The following is a 13,936-nucleotide window of genomic DNA, read 5'->3' as shown; positions in this document are numbered from 1 at the left end:
CCAGACAAATGAGTCACTAAGCCTTGGTTAGCTCTGATTTGCAAGGAAGTACTGTAAAGAGTTCTGAGATACTGAATAAGCCTTAGCTCAGAAAACAACAGTCCAACAGGTCGGCTGTGATCCTTTCCTGTCTCAGGCAGGTATGTGGAAGCAGAAAATTGATGGCAAGAATGAGAGAAGACTTCGTGTCTCAAAGGACAGAGAGAGCAGCAGAAAGGAAAAGCTCAGTGTTACCAACTGGACAGCAGCTGGGGACCACAAATCTGAATTGTCCTGAGAAATAGGTATGTGGAAGCCCAGTGTGCACTAAGACATTTTTGGCAGATGTTTCTATACCACTAGTGCATATTGGATCCTGGACTATTTTCTGCATTCCTGGATTCTGAAAATTGGATCCCAGTAACTTGGAGCACAATAGAGGTGAAGCTGTGGGAGAGGGACATGACACAAATTGGGCAAATCAGGGGTGAGAGCACTTATGGAGGAGCTGAATTACCCAGAAAGGGTAGCAGATTGTTTTTCCAAGACATAGGTCAAAGAAATCGAGGGAATCAGCACTGTAAAAGTGAGTGGGTTATGTGTGTCTCAGCTGCAGCATCTTGCTGGACGGTGGTGGTGGGGAAGGGGCAGGGAAGAGCCAAAGCACAGCCACAAGGCAGGCCCAAGCCATAAACTTGCAGTGTGCTTGTAAGCCTGTGGTAATAAGCTGTGGAAGCCATCTTCATTCTCAGTGACCACCTGACCAGAGCAATCTGCCAGTGGATGAATGTCCTTTGTATGTGGCTCTAAGCTCCATTGAGCAAGGCTCAGGGGATGATCATTGAGACGTCTTATCCAAGGCTAGAGGCTTGAGGGTTGAGATACTTGTCAAATAAAAATTACAGGTCATCTTCCTGTCTTGAACACCTGAAATGTAGGTGAACAAATCTTAAACTGACCAAAACATTTGCATAGAATTGATGGGGCAGCTAGACTGAGAACAAGGTCATTTATCCCTTCCTCCCATTTGCCATCTGGTGGTGTCTGAGAGCTCCAGAAGACAGCTCCAAAGCTGTTCCAGGCTCACAGCAAAAAAAGCTGCCCATGAGGGATGATGCCCAACCCTGGAATGCAGCTTTCCCTGGGCTATGAGTCCTAAAAAAACCTCTCAGATCACAACAGCTGGCTTTGCTACAAAAGACTACAAAGTTCACAATGAGTAAAAGAATATCCTACAAAATCCTTCTTCAGACTTCCCTGAGCCTCTTCCATGAAACAATTAGTGGATGCTCTTGTTTTGAACTCTGTGACTCACTCCTGTAATTCAGTTGTGGCCTGTGGTCACTCAGTCACTTAATTTGTGTCGGGGAAACAGGCAGTTGTGAGAATTTCCTCTCTGCCTCCCTGGGCCTCTCGCTGCAGCTCTGGGCACATTGGAGCCTGGATGCTCACTTCCCAGATGTGCAGGCTACCCCTCAGGAATGCTTCCTCACAGCAACAAGTGGTGAACAGGAAGGTTTCTCAAGGAGAAAACACATCTCACTGTGTTTTATGGTACTTAATCCAGCTGCAAGGATGGTCCGATTATCAATGGTCTAAATAGTTAAGTTGTGGCTTTGCTCTACCAGAGTTTTATTTGTAGTTTGGTGTCTTCACAGTAGGTACACATGTGTGCGCAATTGTAAAAACTCAATTAAAGATAATGGACTCTATCAAGCAATTACACTGGCTAATGTCTCCCACATTCTTTTCTATTAACAATACTTAACTTTGCCATTCAGAAGTACCTTACTGTTATGAACCAGTAAGTGACTTTTAATCACTGGATCTGTATAACATGCAGATTTGTGTAACTTTCCAAGTACATTGTAAGCATGAAAGACGTTTAACAATTAAACTGAAAGTGTTTCCAGAGATTTCCAGGATGCACTGAATATATTTGAAGGCTTCTCTGTGCTTATGTTACTTTGGTCGTGCTGAGATAATTTGGGCAGCAGAGCAAGGAAAAAGCACTGAATAATTTGCCAACTTTTCACATCTAAAAGAGAATTGAAAACAGAAAGCTGAAAAATTCCTCCTGCTGGTACCACACGTCAGAAACCCTGCCCCATATCTGCTGAACAGTGCTCTATGTTTGTCAAGAGGAAAAGACAATTGCATTCTCTGGCTGTTGACTACCAAGTGCTGAATTTCTGCTGTTACCAGGAATGGCAGAAGGGGCCGTCACAGAGTGACCCTGACAGAGCAAACGGCAGTGTCCTTCATGCAGGACTCCCTCCAGGCCCTGGAGGTGGCTGAGTCAGTCACTCTGGTGACCTTGGGCAATTGCTGCTCCTCTGCCAAGGCACAGGGATGAGCTTCTCCATGGGATACTCAGGCTTGTCATTCATGTGCTTTTGACTTTCCTCTGCTTGACCTCTCAGACACTTTTAGCCCCGTAGACTCTTTGTTATTTCCCTTTGGCAGCTGCTTTCCATCTTACAGCTCATGTTCATTGCTTTCTATTTCTTCCCCTTTTTCTCTTTTGCCTTCCCTATTCCTCTTACTTTTCCCTCTTGCTTTCTGCCAAACCATATGCACCACTTTCTCCTTTTCTTATTTTTCCCAAGGGCTGAATCACAGCAGTTCTGTTTGAGTGGCCATTTGTATAGCCCAGAGTTATCTCCTAGAGTGTGGAGTGCTAAGCTGAGGAAGGCGATCTTCCTTGGTTCCCTCTGCAGTCAGCTGGAAGACATGGGAGCCTCCAGAAGGTGACTCAGGGTTTGAGGCTGTCATAAGACCTTGTGAAGACTGATGTCATCCCATGAGCTGCCAGTAAGATTGACAAACATCCTAACTTACAGGCTTTGAATTGGGGATCCAATTTTATTTAGTACAAATCCAGATTTTGCAGAGTTTTGGCATATGTCAGATGGATGAGAAGCACAAATCAGGGGATCTTCCCTCCAACCAACATTGCCCTCCCAGGTGCCAGATTCCTGCCCACAGCCTGGCAGTTAGGAGAAGTGGCATCTGCAGCACAGCAGCTGACAGAGCCTTGCAACAACTTTCCCACACCCCAGAGTCCCATCTCTGCTGTAGACAAAGCATTTGGTCCAACTTCAAAAAGCCAAGCAAGAACTTTTGCTCCGGTTTCTTTTTTTGCTTTAAAATAAGTATTGTGCAAGGAATAAGGAAATAAAAGTGAAAGGAGAAACAAAACTTTCATTCTCACACAGCCATTTAAAAGCAGGTATCCGCACAGTTTCCATGACTTCCATTTCACCAGGAGAATGTTTCCCAGGAGCTAACTTCAACATTTTGAATGGAGCCACATTTAGCCTTTTCCACAGCAAATCACACAGGAGCCATGAACTGCAAATGCAGCCTTATCTCCATCCAGACATTTGTTCCCAAAGAGAATTTTCCAGTTTTCTGTGATCAGACCAAGAAAATACGAGTGACATTATAACAACTCTCCCAGAGCATGCTCTGTTGTATTCTGAGTTTGCTGGCAAGCTGTTACATGGTAAGGGTCGGTTTTCTCTGTACAAGTCTGGTCCTATGATCTACCTGTGAGATTTTGTCACTGGCTTCACTAGGATTTCACCTTCAGTGCAATTGCAACTTGCCGATCCAAGAATGAAAAAAAATAGTTGAAGTGGTTTTCTCCCTCCTGTTCCCTGTGCATCTCTGCCCTACCTTCCCTTATAAACACTTGTGGGCACAGGAGGGATGACTGCTTCCTTCATGAATGTCCCTTGTCCCAGGGCAGGCTACACTTTTACCCACACTTTATCCTTTTCCACAGATCACTGGGGCAGGGAAAACTGGGTCCACACCCACCTGTTCTTAGGCCCAGATAGCTGTTTGGAGGATGCTTTGTTTATTTTTACTACTGACATAATAAAATGAGGTGATGGACAATTCCTTGGCCTTGTGTCTGACCAAGGCGGCTGCTATAGCTTACTCCCTGCTTCCTGAGTGTGCAGCTGACCTGGTGCCTTTGATAATCAAATTTTCATTAGTCTGCTAAGCAAAACGCTGGCATTGAGCTACAGGCAAGTTGTAAAGCTGGCCAAATAATTGGAATAATAATTGACTGATATTGAATGTGGTCCATTTAAAGGTGGTGCTTATTTCCTGAATGGAAATTAATATCTTCTAAGGATTTGGTTTAGATTACTTCACTGCATGGTTTACTTCAGCCTTATAATTTTGCCACTGATATGTAAAGTGGGTTCATAAATAGAGCAGCAGAGGCTTGGCTGTGCTCAGAGATAGTGCTGTGCACTAATGTAAATTATAAATGTAGAGCTAGAAAATGTAACAAGCCCGGCTGGCAAACTTCCCTGTGTTATCTCACAATAATTGTTTTCAGCCAGTAGTAATTTTTTCTATAGCAGAAGACAGGTTATTTATATTATATATTTAGCCAAAAACTGTAATAACATCCTCTGGCAAAAGTATTATCTGATGGTGTCTGAAATGGAATCAGCTTTCCTCTTTTCAAGCATTAATAATTGAAACATTTGTGTCACCTCATGGCATTTCCTGAACTGGAGAATAAAATGGGAATGACTTTTTAGTTTTTATAGTTTACTTCTTAAAAAGTAGACAACCAGAATTTCCTAGAATTGTTACGTGTGGTTTGTATCACCAACCAGAGAAATATTTCTTTTTACAATTCTGATTAGGCAGAAACAACAGGACCACCAGCAGAACTGGCTCCTGGCTTAGCAGTCAGGAAAATACCTGTGAACAGGCAAGGCAGGTAAAGGTCATGGAAGAGAGCAGGTTTTTTTCCTGTTTACTCACAAATGTCTGGATGCCTGCTACATTGCCTATCTGCACATTCTCAGGCAAACCCTACAGAAGTGATGATGTGGGCTTTCAATCCCCCAGATGGCAATCCTGCTTTAGTACCCCTTGGATTTCTGGCATGCAAGGCAACATGTTTTACATATTAGAACTTCCAATGCTGTGAATTTCTGTTTAATAAATTATTTAAGTGATTCTTCACTTACAAGGCATGTTGGTATGAAAATGGGAGAAAATTACTTTCCCCTCAATGGGACCCACTCAATCCACACATGAGAACAGATGTATCCAATGGCCATTCTAAGATGACATGTTAAAGAGGTAAGGTTTATTTAAATGAATGCTACAGCCAAATAATGACAACTTCAAATCCAAATACACATGTGCTGTGAAAAAACTCCCAGTATAATAATGACAGCTCAATAGAAAGTAATTCCATATCCAGATGTAAAAAAAATTAATGCAGGAATGTTTGTTTACTTAGTGGCTGTAGTGTGATGTTTAAACCCCAGTTTGTGACAAGCAGTAGATAGTGAACAGTATGATAAATAAATTGAGGAGATTTGGGGTGATTAGTTCAGTAAAAAAGATGGTTGATGAGTAAAATATGTTTATTCTGCTTTTTAAATCACCAGTGTTCCTGCTTTTGTTTCTCACAGTTTTGTTCTTAGTTGATCTACTGACATATAATTATGGCTGGTTCACACTACTATGAGTAAAATCCATTCTTAAAGCCTGCAGAACAGCAGCATCAATCCTCATCTTGTTTGCTAGTGATCAGGTATCTCTAGGGAAGCTTAGTTCTTTTCTTCAACTAATTTAAATTTATGGGAAGTCATTCAGTCAAAATAAACATCGAAAGGCTTAACTCTTTTGAATTGTATACCACTGGATTAGGACTTCAAAAATTTTGAGTTATCCATAATATGTGATTATTAATCCCATAAATATTTTTAATTGAGTGATAATGAGCTATCAGATTTACTCTTGTTTTGAAGCCTACCCTGACACCAGTTGAGTCACTGTCTTTGGAACAGGATCAGAAAATGATGCCAGGAAATCCAAAGAGCTGCTCTGTTACAGTTGTATATGAATAATGAAACAGATGATTCTAGAAAGAGAATCATCTGTAAAAAGAATCACCTGTAAAAAGAATCACAATAAAGCCTCATCTTTTTCTTTCAGATTTACATGAGTTTGTTTTAAAAAGCTGCTTAATTTTTTTTTTTTTTTTTTTTTAACAAAATCCTGGCTTAGCTGAAGTTTCTAGGAGTTCTGTGGTTTAATAACTGAGTCTGGGACTTTTACCTTTCACATTAGGCACCTTGATTTATTCTATTTCTCTATCTATTAGGAAGATTACCTTTATGCTAATCACATCACAAAGCCTATTCCAGAGATATTGTAAGTACCCACAGAATTAATTAAAGCACAAATTTAGAACATCTCATTTTGGATAGAGTATGATGGTACATCTAAACAAAGCACTGATTAAAGCCATGCAAAAGAATTTTTGCTTCAGTTCTGTGGAACACCTAAAAATACATATATTTAAAAGTTCTTTGCATATTAACCCAAAATACCCCGGCTTTTACTGGTTTTTAATGGAAAACAATCGTTTGGTGATGAACTTTTTCACTGACAGTGAAATGAGTACTTCTGGTTTTGGACAATTGGGTGCTTCACCTTGCTGCACTCTGCCAGCCCATGCTGCTTCTCCAAACCAGCCACTCCTTCCCACCCTCTCACCTCACTGCATGCTGCAGCCATCCTTCAGAAGGTGTCCTGCAAATGGTTCTTAAAGGGAGGGAGAGAGGAAGAGAAGAATAGCTGGAAAAAGAATCCATATTAGAACATGAACATTATGTTTTTTACTCTTCTGATCTATGACAGATGCCACAGTGGCATATGTGAGCCTATCTTAAAAAGATCAAGATGTCTTGATGCTAAAGAGATACAAATAAATAAGTATGCCATGTCTAGGGTTTCCTCATTTTTATGCTAGGCAAAACCTTTTTTTTTTTTTTAATTTGATTTCAATTTGCAAGTAGAGCTGGCTTCCCTTCAGCAGCATGTTTTGATCAATATGTTATTTACTACTGAAACAGAAAAGATCTCTGGTGAAGCAGAGAGGCAAAAACAAAGATGAATGCAAGAAGAGGAAAGGCAGAGTTTGCAGTTGAGCTGTGAGATGAACCAGAGGTCTCAAGGCACAGAGCTACAGGAAATCTGCTCTTTATGGCAGCCGGTGCAGGTGGGAGCTCTCATCCCCTGATGTCAGTTGGAAGTGGAGGTACCACACAAAGCAGCAGCTATGTGTAGATAATGAGAAGCTGAGAAGCCAAGACAAGCAGTGGAAAATGGGTCAATTTGGAGCTTGCACAAGGGCTCAGGAAGTTGTTTGAGAAGGAAAGAGGCAGCAGCACTGCCTTCAGTACAGAGAACATTTGTTAAAATGTGGTGCAATTTCTGATGCAGCATGTAATGCTGTAGCTTCACAGTTGCTTTTAAGTGGAGAAAAGTTTTTAGTGGGAAAAAAAAAGTTCCTAGTTCATTGTAGAGCCAATGAAACTCTTCTGCCAGCACAAATCAGTCAGTAGCGTGGGGAAAGGGAAGGCAGGCACAACTGGAGAAGTAGTGGAGGGAGCAGGCAGGACAATTTCTTTTGGTGGCTCTGCCTGTATGTGCCATTATAATGAAAAATGGAAATTAAGAAATAGCAAAATTCTCCAGCTCCCTCCTGACTAATCTAAACTAGAAGACAGCATTATAGTATCCACTGTTAATTTACACCATCTATCTCAATCTAAACACTTAACTACTGCCCTAAAGTGCATTAGGGTAAACTGGAACTAGGTAGTTTTCTCTACATCTCTGGATGTCTCACTATGTCATTTGAATCAGACTTAGGGTTATGGTTATAATTAGGTTAGGGTACAATTAAAACAGCATTAAAACCCAAGGATAGTATTCTCCCCTACTAGCATTTGCTTCAGAAGGGTATCTGCACCTTTTTCTCCAGTTATGCTTAAAGTCTTCAGTAAAAACTATTCTCCATCCCCCTGCAACTCCTTTCCACTGGTCTGGCAATTGAATGATCATGGTTGTCGAAAAGCAGTTCCTTTCTGGATAAAGGAACAGAATGTCATGTTCTGTGTATATACTCACACATATTCACACATACTCCTGCTTGTTGTCTGAGGTAATGAATTACAGTCTGCTGAGTATTCTATTGTAGTGGCACTTTTTTGTTAAATATACACACTGATGTGAGTATACACGAGGTAAGGCAAGCTCAAAGCTCACCTGAAGCAGAAGTGGTGAGGCTTGGGATAAACTTTAACTCTCCCAGTAGATTCAGAACAAATGCAAAGAACTCACTAGCAGGGTTTTTTTTTGTTTTTTTTTTTTTTTTTCTCCCAAGTACATCTCATGCCCTGCTTCTTTTAAATATTTGTTTTGAGACTATGTACCTTTTGGTAGCTTTGTGTTGACTAGTGTCTTTTGAACCCCTCCTATTCACCATATAAGCAGCTGAAACAAGTCTGCTGCTGATGCTGAGTTACTTGAGGTAGCATGAACAAGAGCTGGCTGCAAAGAACTGTAGAAGGACCTTGTGAGGTTGAATAACTGGGCAATCAAACCACAGATGAAATTCACTGTGTGAATTGAATCAGCACCTACCAGGAAGAAAAATTCCTAGCCTCTCATATAAGATGAAAAGCTCTGAAATGACCACAGCCACTGAGAAGGAAACTGGCACTAGTTACATATCAGAAAACATCAGTTAAGTGTGTGGCTGCACTCAATCAAATGTTACAGATCATTTGCAAAGGAACACAGAACAGGAAACATGAAGATGCCACTGCAGGAATCCATAGCAAACCTGAACACTTACTTTGTTCCCTCATCCCAGAAAACAGAAACAGAAAAAAATTATAGAGGGTCTGTGTACTAGAACAGTCTGATTAGTTTAGCACTGCACAGTTTGGAAAATGGACTACATAATGAGTCAACACAGGAAATAATCAGAGGCACAGACACTTTGGGAAAAATATATTTTTTCAAGCACAAAAATCGAGGAGCTCACAAAGGCATGGAGCCATAGCCAGGCTCACAGCAAGAGCTGGTGCCTTGTGCAGCAGGTGAGACCTGGGCAGCTCCTCACCTGTGGATGCTCTGTGGGCCAAAAGCTGAAGCAGGCTCAAGGTGGAGCTGGGCAAGCCCTTGGAAAGCCTGAGAACCATGGCAGGCTACTGGCCCAACAAACCTCACTGAGCTGAGGAACCCCCTGAGCACACATTGGTCAGAGGGGGTGGCACAGTCCAAAGGGGAAGTGTTGTGGGTGCTGCCTTGTTCCTGCTCTTGCTGAGAGAGCTGATCTGGCTTTGAGCTGGGGGCAAGGCTGTGCTAGATGGGCCCTTGGTCTGCACCCACAGAGCTGCCCTTTTACAACCAATTTCTTTCTGAATGATAGAAGCCAGCACTGACATCCCCTGAATCAGATGCACTGCAGCAAGGCTGAAGGAAGAAGAAGGATGTGTGGCTGTTTTTGGCATGTAAGGCACAGCTGCTTGCTGTCTTCTCTCACAAGTCATGAAGGGCACAGACTGGAGCAGGAGGTCAAAACTCTCTTAGCATGTCCTGTATTTCTTAGTAAATGGACTGAAACCAGAGAAAATCAGTAATATGACAGTTGTTAGATAAACCTGGGCTTTTTTTAGCAACTATTCTGAATGTTGTGAAAACTTCTTTGTGCACAGGATGGTGTATTTAACTTACAATTGCATTTCCTGCATCTGAGAAGGAAGGAGCATTCTTGAAGACTAGGATGGATGGAGGCTGTCTGGAAAACACTGATTCCATGTACATGATTAATACAGTGGATATGATGATCTATGAATGAAGCAGGTACCACTCTAGCAAAATTAATAAAAGCTGTAGTCAGTGGGTACTCATAAGCTTGTATAAAGCTCGTAATTATGAATAACAATAGAGAAATACTATTATATAATATATATAATATATATAATACTAAATACTGTCAATAGAGAAATACTAGGGATAGCAAAAGATGGTGTATGTGTTAACTAGGGAGGAGAAGATACACTGGAAATGGTGGAGGACTAAACTTACCTAAGTTACAAAACAGGAAAGGGGATTTTAGCAGAAATTCATGTTATTCCAATGATATGTAACAAGGAATTCGTTCACCACTTCCTATGGGCAGGCAGGCAGGCAGGCAGGCAGACATTCAGTCATCCCCAGGAAAGCAAGGATTCATCATGCTTTACAGTGAATTTGGAAGAAAAATGCCATAAATTTGAATGTACTCTCTTCCTCCTCCTTCCCCCAACCGTTACTGTTGGGCATGACATCATGTGGACATATGGTTTGGAATATCCCTTGGGTTGTTTAGGCAGGCTGTCCCAGCTGTGTCCCTTCCCAGCTTCTTGTGTACCCCAGCCTGCTCATTGGCAGGGCAGTTCAAGAAGCAGTGTAAGCACTGCTCAGCTAAAACATTCCTGATTCTGGTCACAAACCCAAACCAGACTCCTAAATAAGCTACTATGAAGAAAATTGCCTCTATACCAACAAAACCCCATATATATATATATATATATATATATATATATATATAATATGGTACCTTTCAACAAAATGAAAAAGCTCTGTGACATAAAGATATCCGGAGCCCTACAAAAGCAATGAAAATACATACATAAAATTCACAGTATCACAGTATCCTGAGTTGGAAGGGACCCACAAGGGTCATCAAGTCCAGCTCCTGGCCCTGCACAGGACAGTCCCAAGAATCACACCATGTGCCTGAGAGTGCTGTCCAAATGCTTCTTGAACTCTGTCAGGCTGGTGCTGTGACTATTTCCCTAGGAAGCCTGTTCCAGTGCCCAACCACCCTCTTGGTGAAGAATCTTTTCCTAATATTCAGCCTAAACCTCCTCTGACACAACTACAGGCCATTCCCTCATGTCCTGTCACTGGTCACTGCAGAGAAGAGGTCAGTGCCTGCCCCTCCTCTTCCCCTCACAAGGGAGGTGTAACTGCAATGAGGTCTGCCCTCAGTCTCCTTTTCTCCAGGCTGAACAAAGTATCCTCAGGCATTCCTCATATGGCTTCCCCTCAAGGACCTTCATCATCTTTGTTGCCCTCCTCTGGACACTCTCTAAGCACTTTATATCATTCTTTTATTGTAGTGCCCAGCACTCACACAAGACTTGAGGTGAGGCTGCCCCAGTGCAGGTCAGAGCAGGACAATCCCCTCCCTTGCCTAGCTGGTGATGCTGGTGCCTGATGCCCTCCAGGCCAGGGTTGGCCCTCCTGGCTGCCAGGGCGCTGCTGGCTCATGTTCAGCTTCCCACTGACCAGGTCTCCCCGGTCCCTTTCCATGGTGCTGCTTTCCAGCACCTCATTCCCCAGTCTGTCCATACATCCAGGGTTACCCCATCCCAGGTGCAGAGTCCAGCACTTTCCCTGGTTGAACTTCATATGGTTGGCCCGGCGCTCTGATTTGTCGAGGTCTCTCTGCAGGGCTTTCCAGCCTTCAAGGGAGCTGACAGCTCTTCCCAATTTTGGATCATCTGCAAACTTTCTTAGCATCCCTTTAAGTCCTGCTTGCAAGATGTTTATGGCTACTTGAAGCCAATGAATACCATAATAACTGCACACATGTCTTGCTAAATTCAGTGAGTATCTGACATGCAAAGCAGTGCTAGAGTAGGGCTCACAAACAAAGATGGCTCTGAGACCAAGCAATGCTCAGTATGGCTAAACATGAAAATAAATTGTTTTCCAAGAGCATGTTTGGTATATATATTTGTTGTTATGCTGGGACCTGTGAGATGGAGGCCATATATCTGTATGTGTAGCATAGGTTGTGTCCTTCACCTGGGGTGAACAACCCAAGGTATGGGTTAGGGGCTGAGCTGATGGAAAGAAATTCATGGAGAAGGACCTGAAGGTCCTGGTGGACAACAAGCTGTCCATGAACCATGCCCACACCCACGTGGACCAGAAGACTGATGGAATCCCTGGATGCATTAGGAAGAACATTGCCAGCAGGTCAAGGGAGGGTATCCTGCCCCTCTAACGAGCCCTGGTGAAGCACATCTGGAGTGCTGTGTCCAGTTCTGGGCTCCTCAGTGCAAGAGAAACATGGAGCTCCTGCAGCAGGCCAGTGGAGGGATACAGAGATGATTAAGGGACTGGAGCATCTCCCCTGTGATGCTCCAGAGAGAGTATGAGAGAGGCTGAGGGAGCTGGACCTGTTCAGCCTCAAGAGAGACAACTGAGAGGGGACATTATCCATGTTTTTAAGTATCTGAAGGGAGGATGTATAAGAGGCTCATCTCAGTGGTGCCGGTGCCGAGCAATAGGACAAGAGGCAACGGCAGAAACCAATGCACAGGAAATTCCACTTGAGTATGAGGAAGAACTTCTTCACTCTGCGGGCACGGGAACAGATTGTGCGAAGACGTTGTAGAGTCTCCCTCACTGATATACTCGAGAACCATCTGGACGCAATTCTGTGCCACGTGCTCTAAGATGACCCTGCCTGAGCAGGGAGCTTGGTCCCTTCCAATCTGACCGATTCTTGTGATTCACTGTTTCCTCTCCCGCCCAACTTAACGCTGCAGACCTGCGGAAACAGAGCCTGCACAGCCTGAGACCACTGCGTGGGCGGGAGCCGGCAGGACCCGGGTTCCCTGGGGCCCTCACCGCACCGCACCGCCCGCCGGAGCCGGTCCCGCCCGCCGCCCTCTCCTTCCCCGGGGCGGTGGAGCTGCCTCGAGCCCGCCCCCGGCGGGGAGTGGCCGGGCCAGGGCCGCTTTCCGCCGGGTGTGGGCCGGAGTCGGGCGGGATGTGGCGGCTGCAGCCCCTCCCGGGCGGTACCGATAGGCGGCGTCGCGGCGGTGGCGGGGACGCGGCGGGCCCAGGTGAGCGGGGCCGGAGCACCGCGGGTGCTGCGGAGAGGAAGGGAGGAGGCGGGGGGTGTCTGGCCGCAGAGCTCCGCAGGAGTCCCTGAACGCGCAGGGGGCGTGGGGTACCCCGGCCGGGGCCGGCAGCGCTGCTCCTCGCTGGAAGGACCGGGCTGCTCGGCTAGATGCTGCCCTCGGGCTGGGCGCAGCAGCAGGTCCTGGGAGTCGCGTTGAGTATGGGGAAAATGTGCTTTTTTTTTTTTTTTTTTTTTTTTTTTTCTTCTCGGTTAAAAAAAAAAAAAAGTGGTTGTTTTATTTTTTTTAACATATATATATATATATATATATATATATAATTTTTTAAGCCCCTGGTGATGTTGGCTTTATTTCTCAGTTAATGTGGTATAAGAAAGGGTCTTGTGACTGTGAGATAACGTAGCTATCATTTTTTAATTAAAAAAATAAGATGCTTTGATTTCACTTCAGGCCGTGAGGGTGCAGTTATAATAATACAAAGACATCAATGGTTTATTTGGTATGGTTTATTTGTTTATTTTTAAAATAACCAACTACAAGGAGGGAAGTTATGGTGCTCTTAGAAAAGTCACCCACGTTATGTCTCCAGTCTTGGCTTAAGGAAGAAAAAGAAAACTGCCTTCTCAGCAGACACTCGGTGTGTATATGCTTTTATAAATAAATGAATTTTACAAGACCATGACCTATAATGTGGATGAACTGCTCTCTTTTTCTCTAAGAACAGCAGCAATCAGCTGGTCCAAGCTAGGGCTGCCCTCCTTATCAACAGTGATGCTGGCAAAAGGCTGGAGCCACTGGGAAATTCTGGAAAAAAACACTTCACCTTTCTCAGGATAACTGGGAAAGAAAGGTGTACTTCTCACTAGGTATGTCTGCTGCCTTTTGGGTTGTTTGGGGTACGTGGTTCTCCCAGCTCCATGAGTCCACCAAGACTTTCTGCAAACACTTTGGTCATCCTTGCCAACAGTTTAATAGAAAACAGCTCATTCCTGTTTTGGTAATCCACATTAATCTTTGTGTACACGTGCTTGAGTAACTTCTTGTTAAGCTTTTGAATTAATTATGCTAGCATTTTAAGAGTTCTGCAGAGAAGTGCTTTTACAATAAAGGTTTTCACAAAATATGTTGCAGAATGCATAGCAGCAAGTGCTGCTGCCAATTAGACGTAATGATGGTTTTCAAAG

At 43.6% G+C, this 13,936-nt stretch overlaps 1 protein-coding gene across 2 annotated transcripts in view; it reads left to right on the top strand.

Annotated features, from left to right (window-relative positions):
* Positions 1-238: 238 nt before the first annotated feature.
* The window catches only part of DISC1 (DISC1 scaffold protein), a 211,521-nt gene continuing 197,823 nt past the window's right edge, over positions 239-13,936 (top strand). For both annotated transcript variants that reach the window (XR_008436078.1, XM_053972179.1), the window contains exon 1: positions 239-284. The gene's annotated coding sequence lies outside the window, so the exon portion shown is untranslated. The remainder of the gene's footprint in view (positions 285-13,936) is intronic.

Source organism: Vidua macroura, chromosome 3 (assembly GCF_024509145.1).
Source record: "Vidua macroura isolate BioBank_ID:100142 chromosome 3, ASM2450914v1, whole genome shotgun sequence".
NCBI classification, from domain to species: domain Eukaryota; kingdom Metazoa; phylum Chordata; class Aves; order Passeriformes; family Viduidae; genus Vidua; species Vidua macroura.
This window is presented reverse-complemented; position numbering and strand designations above follow the sequence as displayed.